This window comes from Rattus rattus, chromosome 12, assembly GCF_011064425.1.
Source record: "Rattus rattus isolate New Zealand chromosome 12, Rrattus_CSIRO_v1, whole genome shotgun sequence".
Lineage (NCBI taxonomy): Eukaryota > Metazoa > Chordata > Mammalia > Rodentia > Muridae > Rattus > Rattus rattus.
Window position 1 is genome coordinate 13378191 of NC_046165.1, and position 26544 is coordinate 13404734.

Consider the following 26544-nt stretch of genomic DNA (forward strand, 5'->3'; position numbering starts at 1 on the left):
ACTTTTAAAAATTAACTTTCATTACTTAAGATATTTTGCTACAGAATAAATGATAGATATCAGTGGCAAATTTTGCTTGTTAAGTTATACATTTATGGAATCACATCAGTTTGTTTGGTATATTCTAAGAAATAATATCAAAATAAAACCTCTCAAGGAAACCCACTAAATAATTCAATTGCAGAAAATAATATTTGAGGCATAGTTTTAATAAGAGTTTTGTTTTATGTTTATTGGAAAACATTTTTTTCATATTCCCATAATAAATGTTGTAATAGATCTGCTAGAATTTAAGTAATATAAAGGAAAACGAGTTTGCATTTATGCTCACTAATATAGCTAGACCCCTGGATTGCAATTTAATGAATACAATTGAAAACAAAACAGGTTTTTTTTCTCATAATTAACTGTTTAACCTGATCTTACAATTGATATCATGGAGTGAAAGTTTTATAGCTATATTCTGAAGGCATAAAATACCATTTTAGCTTGTCAATAGAAGCTGAAATTAAAAGTAAACAGCCTAACAATCAAAAGATAAGGACATGTAAAGATGGATGATTGACATTGAATCTGTGTAATTAGAATAATGTTCAAAAAGTTGTGATTGATTGCTGACAGAGGTAGAGTTAGCCTGCCCAAGAGATCATTTTCCTAATTGGTTATCTGGAACAAAACGGTTAGCCCTGAAGCCATAACCACTCAACCAACAAAGACCCAGAGGGTTGCATGTGTATATTTGTATGGACGTATGTGTAACAATAATCGAAGAAAAAGATTCTAATAGTTTGAGAGATAGTGGGAGAAAAGGCATGGGAGGGGCAAATAAGACAGGAGACAGGTTAAAAGGAGGTGAGCAGGGAAATGATGTAATTAGATTTTAATTAACATTGAAATTAGTGTTGTAGAAGCCAGTTCCCTTAAGCTTATCCTTCACCTGAGGCTCAGGGAACATTGTAGTAGAGGGACTAAAGACGGGAGGCAGAGGATCAAGGCCTTCGCTATGCGATTTTGTCTCCTAGGAACATCTGAAGCTGTATCCACTAATTCTCACTAATGTGAGTACACAACGTGCCAATCTAGGTGGGAAAAAGCCAACAAGGCCTCCAGCCTACACTAAGTATTATTGACAAGTCAGTAAACTTGGCATTGGAAGATGTGCAAAAGCCTTACCAATTGGATTCTAGTGCCAAATTGTCAGCCTAGAAATTATATGTACAAGTAAGTTTTTATTGAATCAACAGTGTCAGAATATGTATGTATAAACAATATTTGACATTCTAAATTATTAGGTTTAATGTGCATCCTCTTGGCTTATCACTTATTGGACTAGAATAATTTATAATTACATCCTAAGACATATATATGTAGGTAGGTGTGTGTGATATTAAGCTTTTGCAAATCAAACAAAATTGAGAGTCAATAGTTCCTCATATATAACATGAAGTTTTTCCAGCCTGAATTTTCTTTTAGCTTTGTTATAGTAAATTCCAACAATTGTAACTTGTTATCTGTATAGTTTAACATCTGGGATAATTGATATGACATACCCATATTAATTATCGGTGCACACTTATATTAGTTGATAAAACACACTATGAATTAATGGATTTTTAAGTATATTTTTAATTTTTCCTTTTATTGAAAAGAAATTTTTCTTACATAGTATAGCCTTGTTGCAGTTTTCTCTAGCTCTATTCTTCCCAGTTCCTTCGCATGCTCCCTTTCTGTCTCTCATTAGTCAATAGGCTTCTAAGGGATAATAACAAAATGAATAAATATAATATAACACAAACACCACGTCATCAGAACTGTGCAAAAGAAACAGGAGCAAAGGAACCCAGGAGACGTCATAAGACTCAGACCCACTGATTCACACACTCAAGAATCCCGTAGGAAATGCTGAACTAGAACCTGTAATTTGTAAGTAGAGGACTTCATTAGACCCAGGAAGGACCTGTGCATACCGCCTCAGTCTCTGGGAGTTCATATGAACTTTGCTCATGTTGATTTCGTGGGCTTTGCTTCCTGGGTGTCCTTCCTCCTCTCTGGCTATTACAGTCTTTCTCCTCTCCTTCAGTAGGGTGCCCTGAGCCCAGATGGTAGGAATTTGAAGGAGATAACCCATTTAGAGATAAATGTTAAATTGAGAATCTTATATTAGAAGTTAATGTAGCTCTAACCTTTCATGAAAGAAGTCTTTCTTGATGGCAAATGGAGACCATTAGAAAACCCAAACTGGACATGATGTAAATATCAAGGATCATGGGGGAAAACCAGTCCCAACAGGTTACCTTTAACAAAACTAATGTGCCTAATGGCTAAGGAGTACCTTAGAACAGGGGGCAGAAATACTGTAAAAGCCTTAGGACCAGCGAGTTTGGTATGACGTTATGTCTCTCATAAATGGCTGCTTAAACAAGGCTTCAACGATGACAACATCTGTCGACATGCTAGCTAAGGAGTAAGAGATGAATCCCAGAGGTTGAAGTCTCACTCTTCACTTGATCTTAGCCAAAAGGACAAGAAGTGATGACGCCCCACTTTTAAAGAATATTGGCACCCAATAATGCTGAAAGAAGGGGAAAATGGTCTCCCAAGTACAAGTGCTAATTTCTTATCTGATACAAAGTACTCTGCCCTGAAATCATAAGCACAGAAACTACAAATAAAAAAAACAAACAAACAGATTCAATGGTTGCCCCTCTCTTCCCCTCTCTGTGTGCATGTGTGTGTGTTTATGACTGTGTGTGTGTGTGTGTGTGTGTGTGTGTGTGTGTGTGCAAGTAACTAATAAAGAAGACATGGAATACTTGGAGTGACAAAATAGAAGAAAGTTTGTGTAATTATATTTTAATCAAAATATATAAAATATTTTATAGTAAAAATTGCATGTGATCATCATTATTAATACATATTTACTTTAAACAATATAAATTTTTAAAACATTTTTATGTCAAAATGTCAACACTCAATACTTAATGTCCTTTCTTAACCTTCAAATTTTTGCTACTCATTTTTTGATCTTCTAGACACTCAACTGGAAGATTACTTTGAACTCAATGTAACACATCGTTTTGTTGACGTGTATTTCAGCCTAGTGTTTAAGATAAAGATTCATTTAAGTATCATCTTGTTCTAAAATCTCAACAGTGATTCCTTAATATTACCTATTAACTAAAGTTCTAACAATGTCAATTGTATTATAACCATCGATGTATCTAAATAACATCACTATCCACTGATGAACTTACAGGCTTTTAAAGAAGTGTCTTTTCCTGGTTCTTGCCATAGGTCTCTCTCTAGCACTCCTTAGTTTTGTCTTTCTAATCTATGAAGACCGCTGCCTCCATCTCTGCCCTTGGTTTGCTCTGACTGGGCAGCTTGTCAGGTTTAACTGGTTTCTTATTTCCTTCCGTGGTTTCCACACTGCTAGCGAAATTGAAAGACAACTAGAGGCACTTTGAAAATCTCTCCTTACTGCCATTCTCCACGTGACACTAGGCCATCTTTTGGTTCTCGTATCCTATATATCATAATGATTGTAGCTTTTCCTCCACTTTAAAGCATAGATATAAAAATAAATAATCAATAACGATTGCTTTTTGTCTGTTAAAGATAAAAATGTTTTTTTGGACTGTTTTCTCCAGACGGAATTTAACCAGTGTTACTGAGAAGCAACATGGGAATCAGGGTCTCTTTAATTTAGGTCCTTTTGTTGTTATTTTTATAAATGAACATGCAATAGAGTAATGTTTTGTTATGTATTATGTCACCTGGTTAATATTATTGAGTTTCCTTGTTTAGATTTACTAAAATCTAAATCATAGTATTTGCCTGACAATCTCAATCACCTGGCTTATCAAAAAGAAGGGACGCAGGCAGAAAGTGCTGCGTGGTCTTTGCTTTTCCGCCAAATGAAAACCATTAGTTAAAAATGTCCTACCTCTCCTCCGCTATCATCTCTCACAATAATTTTATAAGCTGTGTGAGATATGCTATGTAACGTAGCATTCGATGTGACTGAGGCTGGAGCTGGACCTGGAGCTGCTTATGGAACTGTAACCTGACAGTACAGGCTTCTTCATGCTCGACACTCCAGAGTGGACACCAGCTGCTCACCCGTTCAGGAAAGGAGATAAAAAGGCTGATCTTAATGAGTGCTTCTACTTTACGCATCTTTGTCTGATTCCCACATTTTTCTTTCTAGGATCCCTCCAGCTAACCAGAACTGACTTCACCGGCAAGTTATTATGATTAATTCTAACAGTCTCCTACCCGAATGCCCCAAAATACTCATGAAGTCAACCATAAATTCAAGCCCCAGAACACTAGAAATCTTGGACAAACTGGGAGACAGCTTGTCACCATCTAAGGTATTTATTTTTTCTAAGGAATACACATAGTCAGTAGATCTAATGTCACAATAGTATTAAATAATAAAATAATCTGAAGGTTTCTCCTAAGCTAAACATCATTTCCTTAGGGTTAGGTACTTTAGACATTAATATGTAGTATTACAATCTGATTATCAAATGATTCTGATTTGGAAATTGTTAGAATATTACCATAAAACACATATTAATTTCAACAACCATTTGGACACACTGATTTCCATTACAACGTGTCCTAAGTATGGTTTATATGGCCTTGACCCTAGCATCAGGAAACACAAACTTTTAGTTCCTGAAGGCTACCTACAAACTATGATTTCTTGGCCCTGTTGTATATGAGGTTAAGCGAGTGTTTTATTATTAAGCTGCTTTCTTACATCTCACAGGTGGTTTCATTTTTGTTGTTACCAATCTCTTCCTGAATATCCTAGGGAGGTCTCCTGCTTCTCCTGCCTCAACCTCCCAGGTGTCGTCATTTACAGGTCTATTCCTTAAAGTCTGGTGAGGGCTTTGCTTTCGTTTTTCAGTTCCTATAATCTACAAAAGTAGATTGTTCCCGTTTTTATATTCAAGCTTGTATTTTCTCAAGGTACTTCCGTCTAACAAACTCTAAGCCAAATGTCATAATCCTTCTGTTCGACGTGTAGCTGCCTGATCTGGTGTTTTGTTTGTTTGTTTTTATGGTGGGGCCACTGTAACTGCTTATTGATGGAAAAATTAGAAACAGGCTCTTAGCCATTTATCCAATCTCAAGTCACCGCCTTCATGACTGGGCATCAGTGCAGCTTTGTAGAGCAGGAGAGCGTTACTTTGCTCCAACGTTGCCTGATTCTTCTTTGGTTTATGAAAGGTGACTGGTTGCTTTATGTACTACTAAAGTTAACTCTTTAACTTTAGTTTCTTCTACATTTCCTGGCCTTTGAGTGTAGGAAACCTATCATATATCTGCTTCTCTAATTCTTTATAGCCCCCTTCCACTCTTTAGTACCTAGCTTTGTATAACCAGTTAAACAGCTATCATATAGAGCACTGCCTGTTTTCTCTGCATCAAATTTTAATGTCGATTATTAATTGGCCATAGAAACAAATATTTTGTCCAAAAGTCTATAGGATTGAATATCAAGTTAATTTTGCCTTTTCTGGACACACTATATTTGGAACTTTTACCATGTGTCTAACTGTTATGTCTAAATATACAGATAAATACTATACAACTTTCAACATTTCTGTTGTTCAAAATGACAATCTTTGAATTCTATTTTTCTAGAGAGAAGTAGCATCTAATAATGTTTTAAAACATCAGGAAAATTGTATACCTAATAACATGTTTAATTACCTATACAGTATAACTTAGTCTACTAATATAACAATGCAAAGTACATTTATGATATTAATTAAAAGTAAATAAAAGAAGTACTCATGGTAGGCCTAATACTTTTTCTTCTATTGCCTTGAATCATTATAAAATAATTCTAGAAAATTATGTATCTCTAATTCAGCAAATAAACAAATTTAAGAAAAAAATCCCCCTTTTTATAGATAAACCTTATCACCTAAATAAATTTTTAAGTAAAAGGCACTCTTACTCTTACTCTTAAAATCCTTATTTGCCAATAATCATAATTGTCAATAAAGTAAATTTGATCCTTTAAGAGTAGTACATAACTTTATACAGCTTTCTTCTACATTTCCCAAATAAATTTTTATTCATGTCTTAAAATCATTACTCTTCAAATTGTACATGTTTTCTTACATTTATTTTTATATTATAATAGCTTAGATTTCTTTCTGTAAAAAAGGTATAAATTTCCCTCTCAGCTTATTTTAAAGCATAGACTTTATTGTTAATCCATTTTCATTACGTTATTATTTTGTGCTGTGAGACTTTGGTATGTTTATGTGAAATAGTGTGTGTGTGTGTGTGTGTGTGCAAATGAGTGTATACTTGTGTGCTTACATATGTGGATGAGCAAGGTCTTTGAGGATATCTTTCATTAATGCTTTTCTTATTTTTTAAAACAAGGACCCCTGCTGAGTCTGAAGCTCATCAATTTTTCTAAGGTACTTGGTCAATGAGCTCGAGGACACTGTCTATTCCTTAATAGTAGTACTATAATATTTTTTGTTATCTGGGAGAAAGTCATTAGCATAAGTTGAATTTATTGAGTGTGTGGTACTTGGAGAGATTGTTCATGGTCAGTTATACTTGGAAAGTGGATCACTCAAGAGAATAGCATATCGATAAATTGTGCATTGAGAGTGACTTGGGGGTAAGAGCAATGTTTTCCCACAGCTCTAGGAGTCAAAGAAATGCAAGATGAGAGAACTCAGAGATAGTGTGTATGCTGAGAAGTTACTCCCAGGTTAAAAAGTAACAACTTCCTATACTGAGAAAAGAGAGAAAGCCGTTTTGTGTATTGGTTAAAGTTGCTAAACATTCATATTATAACCAGTTTATCCCAACATAAAATGAAACAAGACACAGTCTTTCTTTTGAGCTACTTTTGTGCCTTCCAACAAAGTTGTATGATTCAATTTTATGTTACATTCTCACTCAATTTCTTCCCCTTCCTGCTTGTATTTATTTTCATTTAATTTCTGCATTGGCCAAAGGACATGAGAGGTGTTCTGAAAATATATACTGCAATATAGCAAAACAAGAATAGATGTAAACTATGAGCTAATGAAAGAATAAAATTGAGGATATAAAATGTAGGAGATAAAAAGGAAAGTAATGTAATAATTCCTGTGTAAAATAACCATGCGTTTGGGTACGCTATGCCTCAATTTTGGTGCTATATCTTCTAACTACTGCCTTGAAGGGGAACTAATTATTTCATAACATCTTGTTTTGTAATTCAAAGATGGGTAAGTCCTCAAGAAGAACACAAATAATTGAGGTATTTGGAATCCACTAAATAATGCTCCTAAAGTAAGTTATGATTGATGGAATTAAGATATAATTTTAACAAATACCATTAGGGTTAAGGCAGTGGTGAACTGTAAATTATTTGGTCATTCTTAAATAAAGAGAATGGGTGATAACATCATATCTGAATGGCTGTTTATTTCATTGGCCACATAGCCCAATTAAATTTAGATTTGAGACTATCTTGGAAAAATGTATAAATATTTTTAAGTTTGACTTATATATCTTGATATGAGATGAAATTTATTAACAGTTATCTCAGATGACTTTTATTATTTATAAGGTTCTTATAAGTTTAAAATTACACTGCATACTTTTTACCTCCATCAGACCTTACAATAAATTTAGTGCTGAAATATATTAACCATCAGTTATTTGAGATGACCAATTAAGTGAAACCTCACTCTATAATTTTAGAAATAATGTTGACCTGGTAACAGTGGAAGTATTGTGGCAGAAAACCATAGCTAGACGGAGGGTCATCTGAGGCAAATTATTGTGAATCACCAATTTATATCAAAAGTGAAAGTATAAAAGTTCTATCAAAATGCAACTATTATAATCATGTCGACCTTGGAAACCCTGAGGCAATTATAAATCTCCATTACTTCAAGTATTAATAGAAAGCCTTATTGAAGGAAACATTTACTTATGAACAAGATTGTTTCATCCTCAAGTATTATAAACCTTTTAAATCTTGTATGGACAAAGAAAGCCCTCTTTTGAGTTGTTGATCAAAGTTTTCCAGGAGACTCACACATTAAAGACTATCACAATTGCTCTTGGTTGCAGTAGAAAGTAATTACTTAGTACTCAAGAAACAAGACCTAGCAGCCCCTTAGATGGAATTGATCTAAATGCCTTATCTTTGACGTCCAGCTTTGATGTTACCAGAGAACACAAGAGAGGCTTCCTAAGCATGGAAATAACCAAAAATTTCAACTAACTTGAAGCCTATGAACCACAAGAAAGACTGGAATGTCAAGATACTTATCAAGGTATAGCAGTATTATGCAAACCTTGCCACTAGTTATAGTTCTCTAATTGGACTTAAGATTCACACAGCAAAGAGGCAACCTGTTCCTGGTACCTAAAACCTATTAAATTTCTTGGTGCTAGTGACATCATGAATTTCACAGAAGAACCTACATCCCCACTTTACCAAATCATTACAATAACAACTCCATATAAATGTTTGTTGTTATACCTCTACATCACTGTAGTCCTGATTGTGCATCAACCAACAACTTTTGCAAGAGGTCATTAGAGGAATCTACAACCAATCAAAATGCAAGAGTTGAAGTGTTCAGTCCTAGTGAATAAATTTATATAATAATTTCTGTACCAAAGGTTCAGGGAATATTGTGGAAGAGGGAGTGAAAAGATTGTCAAAAGAGAGTTTCAGGGATCTGAGATTGTGCTGACATAGAAATAGTTGACTTGTAATTTATTTATTATTTCCAAAGAGTTCAAAGTCTTGAATATTGTAATAACAAGGATTGTCTTGATAAGATATGACTAGATTTTAGGTCTAAGTTCTTTTCCAGACCATTGATTTTAAAAAGGAAATCTGTTCTGGCATCAGAAGACATTTACTCTGTGTTCTCTAAAACACGTAATATGACTAGGTGTTTTCTGGTCATGTTAAGGCAAATAAATAGGATGTTATATGCCTGAAAATCTTTCCATTTTCAGAGCTCTTGTGAATGCAACTGGGGCTTTACCTAGAGACAATTCTCAAAACTGACTTGGAAATAGAACTGTGCATGTACCAGTCATAGCCATCTGTCAGCCAACTGATTATATAATTATGGAATGTCATTGAACAACCAAGGCAAATCCCTAGGGATAGAATAATTTTTTTCACTTTTCTTCAGTATTCTGCACATGAAGGCTCCTTTCTCACACTACTCAGAGGGAAATCCTCTGAGCGTTAACACTCTTGCCTCATGTGTATTGTTATTCCTCATCAACAGAATCTTTGCTAAATTTATTTTGTTTAAAGGCTTTAGTTTATCCGTATAGTTAAAATTCGTAGGAGACTGGGAAAGCTCATGATTTAGTTTATCTAAAGTTATTAGCATATGCTGACATGCCATTTACATTAATAGGCATTTGACATCCAGTTCCCTCCCATTCATCACCAGGTCCCATTTGCTTTCCCTGGTTTCAGTAATTTAATGAACCTGCTATAGGTTATATGACATTCTCACACTATGTTGGCTCTGGGCCGCTGAGAAAATGTACTACCTTTTCGTCTGATATTTCTAAGCTGCATGTTACCCAATCGCTGGTCATTTAGTCATATTCTTGGTTTACAGATTGAATGCTTCTGATATCTGTGCTTGTGTTCAATGGGTCTTGTGTGGTAACCTAACCACGTATTACTATGCTGATGTGATTTTTCTCACCATATTTCTATAAGACCTACGACCTTATGTCATCACAGGAAAAGGGCAAAGTTAGTACAAAATATAGTTTTGGAAAGGAGGATCAGAATTATAGTACTCTCTATAATGGATTGATAAATCATTCTAATTTCCATTACACTTAATCTCTTACTGTACCTAATTCATAAACATTATTTTGTATGTGTTCATGACAAAAAGGTATATAAAGGTTTCAGTAATCTCTGAAATATCAAGTATCCATAAAAAGTATCTTAGAATATTACCCTGTAGGCAAGGGTTACTCTGTGTCAGCATCAAATTTCTATATGATTTCTTTTTTATATCAGAGAGCCCTGTGAGCATTTACAAGGTATACCCCTGTACTTCTACAGTGTCAAAGACTAAGTGAGGTCAATGAGTCTACTAGCCACCTTATGTATTACCTAAAATGGTTTCCAAGGCTTGCAAGATATTCCATAATGCAATGGCATATCCTGAAATCTGGAAAAATCTTAGGTAATAATCTAGGTAATTAAATTTTAAAAGTTTATAACATATGATCCTGGCAACCCATTTGGATGAAGTATAATCTGAAAGGGGCAAAGTTGTGGTTTTTTTAAGTGATGGAGAAGAAGGGAAACTATTTTTCTAAGGCAGAGTAATTAGCTTGGGCTTGGTTTCTAGCACATGATCAAAGATGGGAATTCACAAGTGGAAATTATCTTTGAATGGTTTTAGGAACATTGCATGCTTTTCTGTATTAATTTTCATTACATTATAGCCTTGTTAGAGATTTATAATTTTCATTACAATGTGACTAAGTTGAGAACAGGACACAAAGCAGAAAATTCAAAAATACATCAGTGTTTAATGATGTTAGACTACAATTCTATTTAAATTTTACCTAAGTTAATTGTTCACATAGTTTATACTCATAAAGCCTAAGCATCCCATCTCCAGATATAGGAGGACAACACTGTATGGTCAGTGGTGGTGGATGCTGTAGGTGTTAGGAATGGGTAATTATGAGCCCTAGAAATATTTTCTGGTGGAATTACTTCTCGCCAGATATGTGACTTACTTATCATATTTTGTCGAATCTGTGTATAAAACACTATGAAAGTGTCCACCATTGACTTTTTATGATGACCATATGTGTTAAAAATATATATAAAATTGAGGAAAATAATTAATCCCAGCACTTAGGAGGTAGAGGCAGAGGCAGAGGCAGAGTCAAATGGATCTCTGGGAATTCAAGGCTAGCCTAGTCTACAGAGCTGGTTTCAAGAGAACCAGGGCTACACAGAGAAACCCTATCTTAACAAAAATATTATTAAAATTAATTTCAGTCACATTTTTAATCCCTTATAGTTTGTTAACATTTTCTTTTTTTTTTTGTATTGTTTGTTAACATTTTCAACATAGCTAGTGAGGAATCAAATGCTAACATTCAAAAGAAGTTTAAATTGTGACTGCATTAACTTAGTATGTCATAGCTGATTTTCTTGTCAAAACAATATAATTGCAGCATAATAGTACAGTTTTAGCATCATAGAGTACATAACAGAGTACAGAGCTTTATGAGAATGTGTATCTGATGATATTAATATGGATATCATCATTGTAATAGTTAAAATATTTGAGAATTAGTCTATTGAAAAATAAAAAATGGCAACATAAGTCTATACATATTGTATAATTATGGGCAGTATATATGTGTGTGTGCATACATATATATGTATATGTGTTTATATCACAATTGTTTATGATTTGTATAATACATAGAATTATACAGTTATATATGTATTACTTATTTTATGTATGTATGTATGTGAATATATGTATGTAGGTACTCTGACCAGTCTGAGGAAACTAAACATATACAAGTCACCACTACAGTATTTACCATAAGCCCATGCTCTAAAGTCTAGCAAGAATATCATTGTTAAAACAATATCATACCATTTTATTGAATGCTTGCTGGGTATGAATTACTACTCTATTTTTGACATCACCTAATTAACCATTCCGTATTCAGTGTTGCATTATAATGATATTGTTGATATCATTGCTTCAAAAAAAAGTGACTCGAAGCCAGACATGGTAGTTTATGCTTGTAATTCCGATGACCAGAAGGCTAAGGCAGTGGGGTCACAATAAATTTGAGGTCAACCTATTTCGTATAGTTACTTTAAATCCTAGTTGCATTATAGATGAAGCCTCTCTGAACAAACAGCAACAAAGTAAGTGTATCGAGCCAACAGATTTAAACAAGCTTCTGAGTCTCAAAGGAAAAATGGATGATAATGTTATAATTAAAGACAAGAAGAGTTGTGATTCATACAGAAGGAACCTTAAACAGAAAGAATTTCATATTTGGCTAATTATTACTGATTTATAAGCTACTTTGAGTAAAACCACATGACATTTTCCTTCATGTATTTTATGTATTTTATAGTGGACATTAATTCTCAAATATAAATATGTGATGGGTAGGAAGACAGATGATAAAATTTCTCATATATATATATATATATATATGGAGTCAAAACACTGAGAATTGCTGAAACCATTTTGAGAAAAAAACTATAATTAAAAATTATATGTATATTCATTTTTTAACCAGAAAAAGACAGAACATAAATCTATTTATATTGTTGTACAGTAAGCAATCATATAATTGCTTTTTAACCAACATGTAATAAACTGCTTCAATTGTTACTTTAATTAAATATATAGTAACTGAGCATTTGGCATGTTTAGCAATTCTGTGATAAATTGTATCATTGAAATCTCCTTTTATATTTCATTTTTTGTGCATATTAAATGAGAAATTTTGCAAGAAAAAAAATGCCTGTTCAAAATATTTATCTTCTAATTATGCAATTCAAATATACACAGTTATTCAGGTGAATAGGATCACTTGTTAGAAAATTTGACAATGTTTAAATCTTTCCTTTAGATTACCACGTGTTCTATGTGTTCTATCTCTACTCTATTGATGGAGCCCTAGTGTGCACTAAGGTTTTCAAGTTTGTACATGCAAAACTCCATATCTGTTCCTGTGAATTACAGATTATTTCCCTCTTCTCTTCCTGACATTGGAATGGAAAGGGATTTACATTTATGCAAACCCGTTATGCAGATTTTCAGTCCTTTTATATAATAGGTTTAAAAGAGATTAGAAGTGACAACAGCAGCCATAAAACAAGAAAATCACCATTACAAAATTGAATCGGAACCCAAGACAATTTGAGAGAAAGTCTTGCCTTTTCTTAACTCATTTTTTCTCCATGTGTCTCTTAGTACAGAAGCACATATCTGAATGGAAAATCATTTTCTACTTTTTTTTAATTTAAAAATAAAATTATTGCCATTTTGGAGCTGAAAGAAATTTCTTCCATACCATTTTTCACTTAAACATAACTTTTTCACAAAATTTCACCAGAACTCACATTTTCTCATTAATGTAAATAAAAATATCATTCAGTATTTATATTTAGAATATGTTTAATATTTAACAATCTTCAAAAATACTTGAAATAAACATTGGCATTATAACCTCAGACACATGAATACTGATAGATTTACATGCATAAATATATTTATCTATTGATTATAGATAAACTTCAAAGTAATGAATGATTCTAAGTACAATTAAGTTGTTCTGGAATCTGTTTATGTTTAGAATTTATTCAAAAATATGAATGCATAATTACATCTAGCATTTTAACATATATATATGTTTTATATATATATGTTTTATATATACATATGATATATATATACATATATATATATTTATATACATTTTAGAATGAGCTGGCTGGATTGAGTTGAAGTTTGTCATTAGCTTAGTATATTCTATATTAAAAGGCCCATTCGTTCATGGCCTTTCCATTTTACTAGTGATTTAATTTGACTTTGATATCATAAATGTGACACAACAAAGAATGCAAGGAGCATACTATGCTTTTCCCTACCCTGCATTTCTCATTTAGATGTATTTTCTAGATCAATATTTTCTTCTAAATTTGATCTCTTATTTAATTGCATCCCTCTTTAGTTGACTACAATATGTATGACAACATCTCAGAGCCATAGACATAAGAATATAAATATATACCACGTTTTTTCTTCTGGGCCTTCAATGTGCCTCTATAGAAATTCTTTTTTTCATTTATTAATTAATTTATAAATGTAACATCCCAGTCACTGCCCTCTGCTGGCCTCCCCTCACACAGGCGCTCCGTCTAATCCTCCTCCGAGAAGGTCGGGGAACCCTGAGTATCCTCCACCCTCTGACTAACATGCTCTTCATCATTTAGATAACTGTTATCTTTACTCCATTTTTCTTTGTCAATATTACCTAACTGAAAACCTTCTCCAGATTGAACATATTTCTTCATTTAAGTTATGGTAGTGTTCAGCAAAGTGCTCCATATACAGAATTAGGTCACACCTTTCGAGCTTCGGGAGCTAAAGTCTGATTTCGACACTAATATTCCTTCAAAGTGTGGTTTCCTGTGAAGATTTTTCTTATGAAATACCCGAAATGAATTTATAATCTCATTGTAACTATTCTAATATGGTCAAGCACTTGCTAAAATAACAGCACAAAGTTGCAATTTACCAGGTTTTATATTTATGGTTTAAAAAGTACATTACATTGTTTTTCTTTTCCGTAATAACTATTGTTTGTCCTTAATTTCTAAGCAATCTCTGAACTCCATATTGTATGCTACCACAGAATCTCAAGCAACTCATTTAGTTCTAACATTTTGTCTAAAATCCTAACACTGAACTTGACTTATAAGCTTTGCTGAAGGCTTTTTCTCTCAAGGCATGTTGAACACTCACCAACTGCACGCGAATACAAGTGGATTCTGTTGAATAAAGGTACTGTATACAACCACCATTTTCGACACGATGCAGCTTTCCCCTTTACTTGGCATCTTCCCATTTTAAACACATCCTCTAGGGACCTGTGACAGCTAATATCGTATACTCGTTTTCTATTTCTCTAGAGTTCTCTGATTGATATCTCTCCATGTTGCTTTAATTTATCCTTTAATCACTTCCAACAGATTTTCAATGCCTTCAAAGTCTGTTCCTTGCACTAATCACATATTGTACCCAATCTTGTGGCTGCCATCCTAACTATATGGTGATATTTCTTTTTTTTTTTTTTTTTTTTTCGAGCTGGGGACCCGAACCCAGGGCCTTGCGCTTCCTAGGCAAGCGCTCTACCACTGAGCTAAATCCCCAACCCCTATGGTGATATTTCTAATCTTGCCATCTCAACGCTGTCTATATTTCCATCTGCCATAAAGTCTCTTGAACTATAATTTTCTTCTTCTTATTAAATCATTCTCGCAATTACTCAAGGTAGAGTTGATACACGGGAAGTTGCAGTGAGGTCTGAATGTCATCAGAGGAAAAAAAAAAACACACACACACACAAAGGCAAACATTTTCTTGTTTTCCATATTTTATAAATCAAAAATGATAATGCAGAATCACAAGCATTTTTCTCATACTTTATGTAATCTGAGAACTGAGAGGCAGCAGTGCATTAGCATTAGCAGAAAACACATTGCTGTTAGTGTTTAGGAAGCTTGTAGATGACTGATAACACGAAGAGCTCACATTCGCTGCCAGGCTCACCCCAGCGCACCCCGGAGGTTTGTCATGGATACATCTAGTATTCTTTCTGTTTCTATTTCCAATTGTTCAGGAAGCTCACTCAAGGTCTTTCACACAGTGGTTCAGATCTGTCCTTTCCTTTCTATTACCACTGCCACAAAACAGTCTAGAGGGTCCCTTGACCTTTCATCCGGAGAATTACAGTCAACTTTTATGTGATTTATTCTCCTCTAAAACTTTCCTCAAATCATGTATCGAATACATTCTCTCTTAATGATGTTTTCTTCAAAACTAGAATTTTGATCATCCAAATTTTGAAGGAAGAATTTCCTATTCCTACGAACGCCCCAATGGATAAAGTTTAAACTGTTTTCTAAAACTTAATATGTGGAGTGTGATGTGTGTAATTATTTGCAATAATTTTTATATTTTTTTTATTAGATATATTTCTTTACTTACGTTTCAAATGTTATTCCCCTTCCTGGTTTCCTGTCCATAAGCCCCCATCCCCTCCCCTAATTTTTAAATATGCGTGCACCCTAGAGCAGTTCAATCTCCTTTGTGTAATCTTGTTTAGGACAGAATTGCCTCCTCACTTCTGCTGGTGGCTGGTGATAATCCCTTCGTCCTATCTACTTCACGCTTTCCTTTTTCTTCACCAGTTTTTTGAAAATTCTTCACTGTCTCTGCCTTAGCATGAGAAGAGCCTGGACAGTTTGGAGTTTGCACACTTGCTCTACCTGCTTACATAGTCTACTTATATAATTTCAGTAGGAGGTACAGCCTCAGAAAAGAGTGCCAACGTTACTTTGGCAGACCAGATTCTGTAACCACTAAAGCACATAGCAATAAAGACTTCATATTTCCAAATATTCTCCCTTTTGATCTTCTACTTTAGAAAAAGAAGATGAATTGTAAAGGTCCATAAAAAAACCCTAAAATGATGTTAATCCCTGAAATAAAAAGAGGAAAATAAAACATAAGGAGTTCTAAATATTCCTTTTATATCTTAAAATTATTTTTTCTGTTTGAATATCGCTGAAATTAAAAATAAAGAACTAGAAAACAATCATATTCTTGACATTTATATGTTTTAAAATGAGATAAAATTGTATACTCTTTGGCTTATGAAGTTTTGATTTAAATATTTTAATCTATGTATTATTGTTGAGTTGATCAATTCATTTTATATACTTTGCTTATCATTTTACACACTACTTTTAAATAATAAGTTATTTGATGTAGTCTTGCTGATCTTCTTATCATGTTATACACATTTTTGTGAGTTAACTGACAAATTATAAATGATAAATAATACATTCTATACTCAAATGGCTAATAGAAATCAATTTATGAAGCAATTCTTATACTAAATATCTAACATACTCAGTATTCAATAATCCACTTTTTATATTTCCTAAACTTGTGGAATTTATTTTTAAGTTATACTATGTGTATTAACTGAAAATATGAAACACTTTAAGGTTAAATTACATATTTTATTTTATTTATTTACAATTATAAATCTTTCCTTATTATACAGAAGCTTCCAGTTATATCGTGATGAAATGTTTGGATAGAGTGGTTTTTGTTTTTGGAAGGGAAGAGTAACTAAAGACAGAAGCAAAACCAAAAGAAAATAAAATTTTAGTAGTAACATAAGGTAGCACCATCCCTATCATTGTGATCAGTGGATGAAAGGGGTAGTGTCAATATTCATTTTAGAGCTGTGGAAAATAGCTTTTTCTCACAACTTAATATGTCTGACTTATTTCATTTAGTAAAATACTCATATTAATCTTTAATACATTTAAGTGATATATCACAGTATAACTTCAATACTTCAGAGATTGGATGAGGATGGTCAGATGTTCAAAGGTCTCTTTCATTACAATCATATATAAATCCTTCGTATATATCTGAATGGACCTTGTTATATATTTGGATTTATATTATTTCATATTTTTAAAAACTCATAACCTTGAAACTCTTTTAATTAAGGATAATTATGATAATGTTTAATAAATGTTGCCTGTAGTTGATGTTAAAATTTGACTAACTCCTACATTTCTCTTTCCAGCAACTGAGCTTTGACATACTCTCAGATTATTTAAAAAAAAAAATCAGTAATCAGTGGTTGATGAAAAAAACTGCGTATAACGATGCCAGCTGCAGAGCTGGGTGTCCTGAGTTGAATCTGGGGACTCACAGGGTGGAAGGAGAGAATTGATTCAGCTAAGAGGCCTTAGACGCCTTTCGATTCCCACAAGTGTGTTATAGAATGAGTACATCCATGCACATTCTCACAAAATGATTGAATAAGAAGGTAGTATAAAATAAAAAATAGTATTTGAAGAAATTCGATATTTTAGAGGCAGATCAAGTTTCATCTCATTATTTAGTCAAAAACAGCCATTAACTTCTCATCTTCCGGCTTCCATCTTCCGAAGGCTACGATCATAAGAACATTCCACTTATAGTTTATTTAATCCTGGGAATAGGCATAGGGCCTTGTACATGTGCACAAACACTTGGTCACATGAGTTACATCCCCATTCTTACGTTGCCTACCCTATAAAGATATATATTTTGTTGTTCTGAGCTCCTCATAATTTGCAGCTTCCTTCTCTGAGAAGAATTGCAAATATACAAAAAGCATCAACTAGGTTTGTTATTTCAATTTCTAAAGTGTTTACATAAAGAGCTTTATATATACCTTGAATTTTTTGAAATTCTTTACTTGCATAAAAGGTTGAAATTAAGTGAAAAGCATGGTGCCTGCATGAGTCTGCACCAGGCTCTCTGCATACATGTTGTGGCTGTAAGGTTGGTGATGTTGTGGGACGCCGAACAGTGCGAGCAGGCGCATCTCTGACTCTTGCCTGCTCTTAGAACCCTTTCCTTTGGGTTGCCTTGTTCAGCCTTCATATGAGGGGTTTTCCTTTATCTTATTTTGTCGTGTTTTGTCCTGTTTGTCTGTAGTCTCTTGGAGGGCTATTCTCTTCTAGAGAGGAAAGAGAAGCGGAGTGGACCAGCGGGGTGAAGTACAGGCGACCTAGACCTAGTGGGGGGTGGGGGGGAGAGGAAATAGCGATGGAGATGTATTTTATGAGAGCAGAATCGACTTTCATTAAAGGAACCCTTAATGTCTACCTGCAGAAAGTTCATATGTGCGGTAAAAAATAATTTTAAACTCTGTGTGCTTTAAAGAGTAATGAAAAATTGCATGCAGTCTTAATCGTATCAGATTTGGTTATTACAGACACTATTATAACAGTATTAGAAATAGATCAGACACCAAGGAAATACAGAATGAAATGATTTCACAGCGAGTTAAAATAATTCCTGTAGATAATGACAGGGGCCTTCACCAAGTGAGATGTGGAAATTTTTAGAATTGAATTAGAATAAGGTTTTAAAAATATCTATAGTCTTGAATATAAGTCTCATGAAGAGGAACTACCAGATTGGTGTTAATAAAATTTAAGTTATTTTTTTACGAAAGGTAGGGAAGTGGTCAGATTTACCTGTGTTTCGAGTAATAGATTTATTTTTGTATATTTTAATATACCAAACAACATATATACATATACAAATATACAACCATATATATATATATATATATGGTGTGTGTGTGTATGTGTGTGTGTGTGTGTGTGTGTGTGTGTGTGTGTGTTTGGTAGTTTATGAAATGGAGGTGTCCTGTAAAAAAAAAAAAACACTTAAGGAAAAGATGATGTGTAAGATTGAAACATATTTTAGATGTTTAAAGATAAGACTTAGTCACTCTGATTCAGTCACATTTGAATTTTATCCTGCTAAAGTTACATTGGTTAATGCTATGCTATTTCTTTCAGAACAAGGTAATTGTATTAATATTCTTTAAAGTATTTACACTACTCAGACTGTAAGTTGTCAATGGATGTTAGCTGAAATAAACAGTAAAATGTGATGTCCCTACTTATGTATCATCTGGGGTGAAATTTTGTTCTAAATAAATTGTTCTAGAGCCATATGGCCTTAAGAGTTGTACAACAGCTTGTAAGGAGGAGATAGAAAAATTATCATAAGTTGAGCTGCCTGACAGGAAGACCAAGTTCCAGGATCATGTGATGGAATCAACAGATGAAAGACAGAATGGAGAAGAAGAGGATGAACCTGCCTGGGGCAGGGTTTATTTTTATACAGTTTTCACAAAAATAATTATCTGTCGATAAATCTAACACTTGTCTAATAAGTCTAACACTCTTGAGTCAGCATATCTATTGAAAGCTAAATGAATCTACCCTCAATGCTCCATTTAATTAAATTAAATTATTTTAATTTATACACATTTAAAATGATTGAATTTTTATCTTCATATCATATTGAACCACGTAATTAAAATGCAAAATTTTGCAATTTTTCAATTTTCCTTTTAGTAAAAATCAAAGTCACCAGGTGATTAGAACAGATATCAAATAGGGAGGAGAGCCCCTTGGTGCCCTACAGGGGGAATGGTGGGGTGCTGAAGCAAGAGTGAGTGGGCAGGTGGGGGAGCACCCTCAGAGAGGCAGGGGGAAGAGAGTGGATAGGGGGTTTATGGAGGGGAAACAGAGAAAAGAATAAAATTACTGTAATGTAAATAAAGGGGAGTAACATGAAATATAAATGGATAAAGCAACCAATATAAAAGAAAAAGTTATGACTACAATTCAACCACAATTCATTTCCCTTATATGCTTAATACTTAATTTGTATTATACCTGGCCTCACATACACATGAAAACAATATATCTGACACTGGAATCTAATAGGAATTTTTTTAATGAAAACTACAAATAAATGTAGTTCAATGCAGTGATAGTAGCATTGTGAAAGAATGGAATTGAGCCCTGTGAGGTAAGGTATGACAGCAAGGGAAACAGTTGTATAGGATGCTTACTGAATTCTACATCTCAAGGTCAGACTTGTTCTGCTTCTTAGAAAATTGGAACAATTTGAAAGAAAGAAGAATCTCATGAACCCGTAAATCAATTTGAAATGATAATTGAGAATGGCAATGAATTTGGAAGCACAATGAAAAGTCGAGTGAAGAGAGACTCAGTACTGTTCATAAATGTGGCTCTGTGTTTGTTTTAGAAGTCATTGAGAAATCTTTGGATGGCTATAAGAAAGGAAATAATCTATAATTAGAGTTTTAGCTATATGCAAGAGCACTCCAAGATGTATGCTGTGAAATAGCAGTGATTGCCTTAGAGTCTGTCTCTAATCTAGGATAAGCAAGCTCTGTCTTTGGTATATAAGCCCTCGAAATGAGTATGGGAAGATCCATAGTACAAATATCATATATACCATATAGTATATAATAAAAGCATCATATAAAAAAGAGAAATACTGGGCAATGATTATTCCTAGTTGTTGACTTGACTATATCTAGAATGAACTACAATCCAGAATTGGAGGGATCACCTGTGATCCAGATCTTGAGACTGGAAAACACAGATTTTTTTTTAAACTTTTTTTTATAATTTTATTTTCTTGGATATTTTCATCTTTTTTTTTATCTTTATTAACTTGGGTATTTCTTATTTACATTTCAATTGTTATTCCCTTTTCCGGTTTCCAGGCCAACATCCCCCTAACCCTTTCCCCGCTTCTCTATGGGTGTTCCCTTCCCCTTCCTCCCCCCCATTAACGCCCTCCCCCCAATAATCACACTCACTGAGGGTTCAGTCTTGGCAGGACCAAAGGCTTCCCCTTCCACTGGTGCTCTTACTAGGCTATTCATTGCTACCTATGAGGTTGGAGCCCAGGGTCAGTCCATGTATAGTCTTTGGGGAGTGACTTAGTCCCTGGAAGCTCTGGTTTGCTGGGATTGTTGTTCATATGGGGTCTCGAGCCCCAACACAGATTTTTGACCTGGATCTCAACATGGAGATCTTGAAGCATAGTGCCCATGAAAAGCTTAGGCCTAGGCAAGGTAGTAAGAGAATTTAATCCAGAAGACTGAGGCAAGGATATTTCTGAGTTCAAGGTCAATCCGGGACAAAGCAATTCCCAGATCCAGGGTGGTGGTACTCACCTTTAATCTGGGCCACACCTTCTACTGGAGACCTACATAAGGAAATTGAAAGCAGGAAGTTTCACTCTTTTTCTCCTGCTTGCATTTTTTACCTGAACCTCTATTGGATCCTACCTCAATAGAAGACCAGTTCAAACAACTAGCCCCATGGGACTGAGGAACTACTAGATCCTTGGACTTCCCATTCATAGCTGACCATTGTTGGGTTAGTTGGACTATGGACTATAAATCATCACAATCAATTCCCTCATTATAAAGAGACATTCCACAAGTTCTGTGACTCAAGAGAGCCCTGATTAATATGTACAATAAGGGACTGGATATTAATCAGAAACTGACTGGCACCTCTATTCTCATACACGTTAATTTACTGAAACATAGCTTCTCTGTCCTGCATATTCGTTTCACTGTTTGGTAGTTAGATATAAAGTAAGCATCCCAAAAATAAAATGTGGAATGACAAGGTGCCTTTAGATACATTGTAGACACTGGTGGATCACGTCTATCTCATTCTGTTGACTTTAGAACTTAACTACATTCTCAAATTGAAGAATATCAAACATTAAATAATTTGGGTACATAATTTTTCCTTCTGTCCTCTGAGGTCAAGTAAAGAGGACTGGGTTATTCACTTTGCAATCTAGAATTACATACACTCCGAATTCTCACAAATTTTAATATCATCATGCTATCATGAACAGGGTAAATGACCAATAACTCATTTTCTTGATTACACAAATATATGGATCATGCCTTATAGGTGTTGTTTCTTAGTTATGATCGCTTACGTATAGTTCCTGAAATAGTGGCTAAGGGTGAAAGGAGGCAAGTTATTGTCCCCAATCCACCCAGCATTTATTGGTTGATCAGACAGGTAATCACTACTGAAGATGTAGATAACTTCAAATCACAATGCCATTATGAGTCCAAAATAGTTTTAAATCCTGCAAGAAAATTATAGTTAGCATATTGGCTCTGTGACAGTAGTGTTCCGTGGAACCTGGAATGTATCTTTTTGTTCTTTGCTTTCTCTTCATGCTCTTTTTCTTCCGAAGCATCCATTGTTTTCCATAATGTATAAGTTATGCTTGCTTCAAGGACTCTTCTCAGTCCAATTTCTTAATATTTCAGGCCATTTTAAAATTTCGGTACTGTCTCTGTTCCCATAGATCTAATAGGAGGCTACTATAAAATAATTTATGGCCATTTTGTGGAAAGAATTGCTCCAATAGATAGAAAGGACAGCCTTTCCCATAACTTGACATCCTTCAGGGTCTACTAAGTAGAAGTTTTATCTGCTTTAGTTTGAGTTTAGTGTATGTGGGAATAGAAATGCACTTGAAGCTTGTCAATTCTCTGGGTTGCAGCCTGATATGTCTCTACCATTACATTGAGGGCTCAAAAATGTGATCTTTTTTCCCTTTTTTTTTAAAAAAAATTGGATATTGTATTTATTTACATTTCAGATGTTATCTCATTTTTAAGTTTCCCCTCCAGAATTGCCTATCCCATCCTCCTTCCCCTGCTTCCATGAGGGTGCTCCCCCACCCACCCAGTCACTCCTGCATCCCTGCCCAGGCATTTTCCTACACTGGGGCATTGAGCCTCCCCAGGGCTAAAGAGGGGAGGCTCTTCTCCCATTGTTGCCCAACAAGGCCATCCTCTGCTACATATGGTGCACATTTGCTTGGTGGTTTAGTTCCTGGGAGCTCTAGGTTTTCTGGTTGGTTGATATTGTTGTTCTTCCTATGGGGTTGCAAACCCCATCAGCTCCTTCAGTCCTTTCTCTAATTCTTCCATTGGGGTCCCCGTGTTCAGTTTAATGGTTGGATGTGAGTATCTGTCTCTGTATTTGGAAACTATATGTCACTCCTGTGCATATACCCAAAAAATGTTCCAACATATAACAAGGACACATGCTCCACTATGTTCATAGCAGCCATATTTATAATAGCCAGAAGCTGGAAAGAATCCAGATGTCCTTCAACAGAGGAATGGACAGAGAAAATGTGGTACATCTACACAATGTAGTACTAATCAGCTATTAAAAACATGACTTCATGAAATTCTTAGGCAGATAGATGGAACTATAAAATGTGATCTTTTTATTTGGATTAATTTAGCCTTTGTTGTTTGAAATGTAGTAGGTTGATTCCAAGGCTGAGTAGAACAATATAAGTCTATGATCTTTGGTTGCTAGGTGTTAGCGATCCAGAGTATTATTTATTTTGCAGACAACAGTCTAAAGAAACAAAGAACCAGTGTCAGAACACTACTCCTCTATGTTAAAACTGTGATAATGTAGAGGAGTGTATTGAACAGGGCACAGTATTAGACTTTCCGTTTAAATCAACTAAGAATTAAGATGTGTATTGGTGTCCTTGTGTATTTTAGTTATCAGTACAGGATAGATGTGACCTGTCTCATATGGAAAAGACAAATTCTCATCTAGTAGCTTTTGACTCTGCTATTTTAGAAGGCATTAGAGTGCTCCATGTGACTGAAGGCCAAGGACTAGGTGTATTCCACACTCCGTCTAACTGACACATACAACTTCAGTTACCCTTCGATTGGGTAACATTTGTATGACATACAGATATGCAAGGATAGATAGATAAATATGCCCTTTGTTAACTGCATTGGTTGTATTGTCAATGAGAGTAGAAATAGATGTTATTAGAAAACGAGACATCTCAGCAGCAAGTGATATAATCTAATTTTTATTACCTTTAAAATTTCAAAATTTTATACTATATGAAGAATGGAAGGGGAAAAGGTAAAAGTAGAAACAGATGGTTGGAAGCAATCTTCGTTTAGGGTATATAAACAGAGGTTTTGATTGAGTAGGTAGGAATATAACGGTATTATTACTAAGAATATATTTTCATGTATGATAGAAATAAAATCTAGAATTTTAACATTAGCAAGCATTAGTTTTCTATCGAGTAGAAACCGCAAATTTGAAGCTTGACAAACTTGATACTAACTCCTCAGAAGTTTTAATGTGAAACCAGTAGTATAAAATGTCTTCATATTCTGAATTCATATATATATTCTGACTTTCTATATTCTTACTTACTTGCCTTACTATAAGCTTGCCCTAGGACTGTTAGCAGGTCAGGAAATCTCTGAAGAAGGAAGTGGGAAGAGGCATGACGTCGTAGGTCTGAAGGCTTCAGGAAGCTGTACGCAGTGAGGGGGCAGGCTGCAAAAACCATAGAACCTTAAAGACATCAAGAAGGATGATGGACTTGCATCCCTTCTCATTCCTTTTCCTATGGATTTAGTTATTCTCATTAGCATCAGTAATGCCAGGATAGTAAAATTGTCTGAACTAAATTGTTCCTATTTTGCTTCCAGATTTCCTGCTTTGTGCTGCTTAAAAGCATGTCCCTCGGGGAATATCCAGTCTCTTAACCTTCTCAGAGAAAAATGTCCTTCTTGCCTTACAAAATCTACGTATTCTATAATTTTACTGCAATTCTTGAAATTTGAGTATTTAAATGTCAAAAGTCCTCTTACCCACATTATGCCATCCTACAGTAGAAATAATTTTAATTAGTATAAAATTAGAGTGGACTGTGAATTTTGATTAGTTGTCATTGGGTATGTATTTGAGAGTACCCTCTTGTGTACTTCTCTCTGTAGGCACATCTTTGCATGTACATGGAGGAGAAGAACTGTACCCTGCCACAAGGAGTTGAAGGCATTTGAGACAGTCTGAGATTCTTATGTGCTATTAGAATATTGATTTTTCCTGTCGTCTTTTTGAGTTTTTCTGTAGAGCCAGCTGTCTTTGTTATGACTTCAACATTAGAGTTAGAGTAGATGCAAAGGACAATGGGAAGGGTTCCAAGAGTCCAATTAGTGCAGCTCTTAGAGAATGTAAGCTTGCCAATGTTTTAGACATGAAGTTCTTGAAGCTTTATATAGATTAACCACACTCACAAATCCATTGGGAGTTGAACCACAGCACAGATATTTATAAAAATTCATGCATTATTTGTTGGTATCCTTTGACAATCTTAGCTCTTATTGTATGACTCTCAAAAATCCAGGATTGATTATTCTGATAGTCTATGTAGAAACAAAATATAAATCTATTGTTGGAGATAACATCATTAGGGTTGTAATAAACATAAAATCAAGGATTCCCTTGACAATTTCTAGATTTGTTAACAAATTTTTAATGTATAACAAATGACATGTGGGTCCAATGACTGTGAGGTAAAATAGTGGAAAACTGGATTCCAGATATGTTGGACATGAATTTGTTTCTCTGGTGAATGATGATACCATTTTAAAAAGAGTGTCTTTAACTTCAAGTTTTCAGTTATACTGACTTAGACAAAAATTAAGTGCTCTGGTAAATTAGAGATAGGGGAAACCCAGTTGCAGTGGATGTAATTTAGATATGGGTAGGAGAGAAAGATGGATGTTCCAGGTCAAAGTATTGGACATCTCAGAGAGCTAATTCATGCCTACAGGTTCATTTGAGTTACACCATAGAACTCTGTGCCACCACAGCCAAATAACAGATTGATACAGGGTAAACGATTCCTTGAATTATTTTTGTCATTCTATGTCTTTAATGTTTTCATGTATGAATATATTGATTGAAACCATTGCATTTTAATCTACTAAGTGAAATGAAATAAAACAGTTTCACTGACTTAAAATCATCATCAGTGTTGGAAAGCAATCAATGATGCCAATCAACGTTCTGTTAAAGCTTTATTTGGGGAAATTTTTAAATCTTTCTCACAAATAAAAGGAAATACACACATATTGTTATGAAAGCAAAGTGATCAGGTCTGTTAGGGATATTGCTTTTTTGCCATTTTTAAACACGTTTCTGACTTGCTTAGTACTTATGCATTTCTCTCTTAAAGTGAACTCTATGCTCTCTCCACAAATCAAGTGTATGAAGAACAGAACTCACTGAAACTTACCTAAAGTGCCATAAAACCAACCAAAAGAAAGCCAGAAGTTCAGTTTTCACAATGTGAAAAATGTTACAGCAGAGAATAATATCTATCTTAGCTCTCCTTCCCTCAAACTCCCCTTAAGAATTTACGGTTCCAATGAATAGCTAGTCTAGTGGGATGCAGTTTTCCAGAC

General features: G+C 34.4%; 1 long non-coding RNA gene across 1 annotated transcript in view; it reads left to right on the forward strand.

The window, feature by feature from the left end:
- Positions 1 to 4061: 4061 nt before the first annotated feature.
- LOC116913767 overlaps positions 4062 to 26544 on the forward strand; it is a 177010-nt gene continuing 154527 nt past the window's right edge. Inside the window, exon 1 of the long non-coding RNA XR_004389639.1 lies at positions 4062 to 4376. This is a non-coding gene — a long non-coding RNA (uncharacterized LOC116913767). The remainder of the gene's footprint in view (positions 4377 to 26544) is intronic.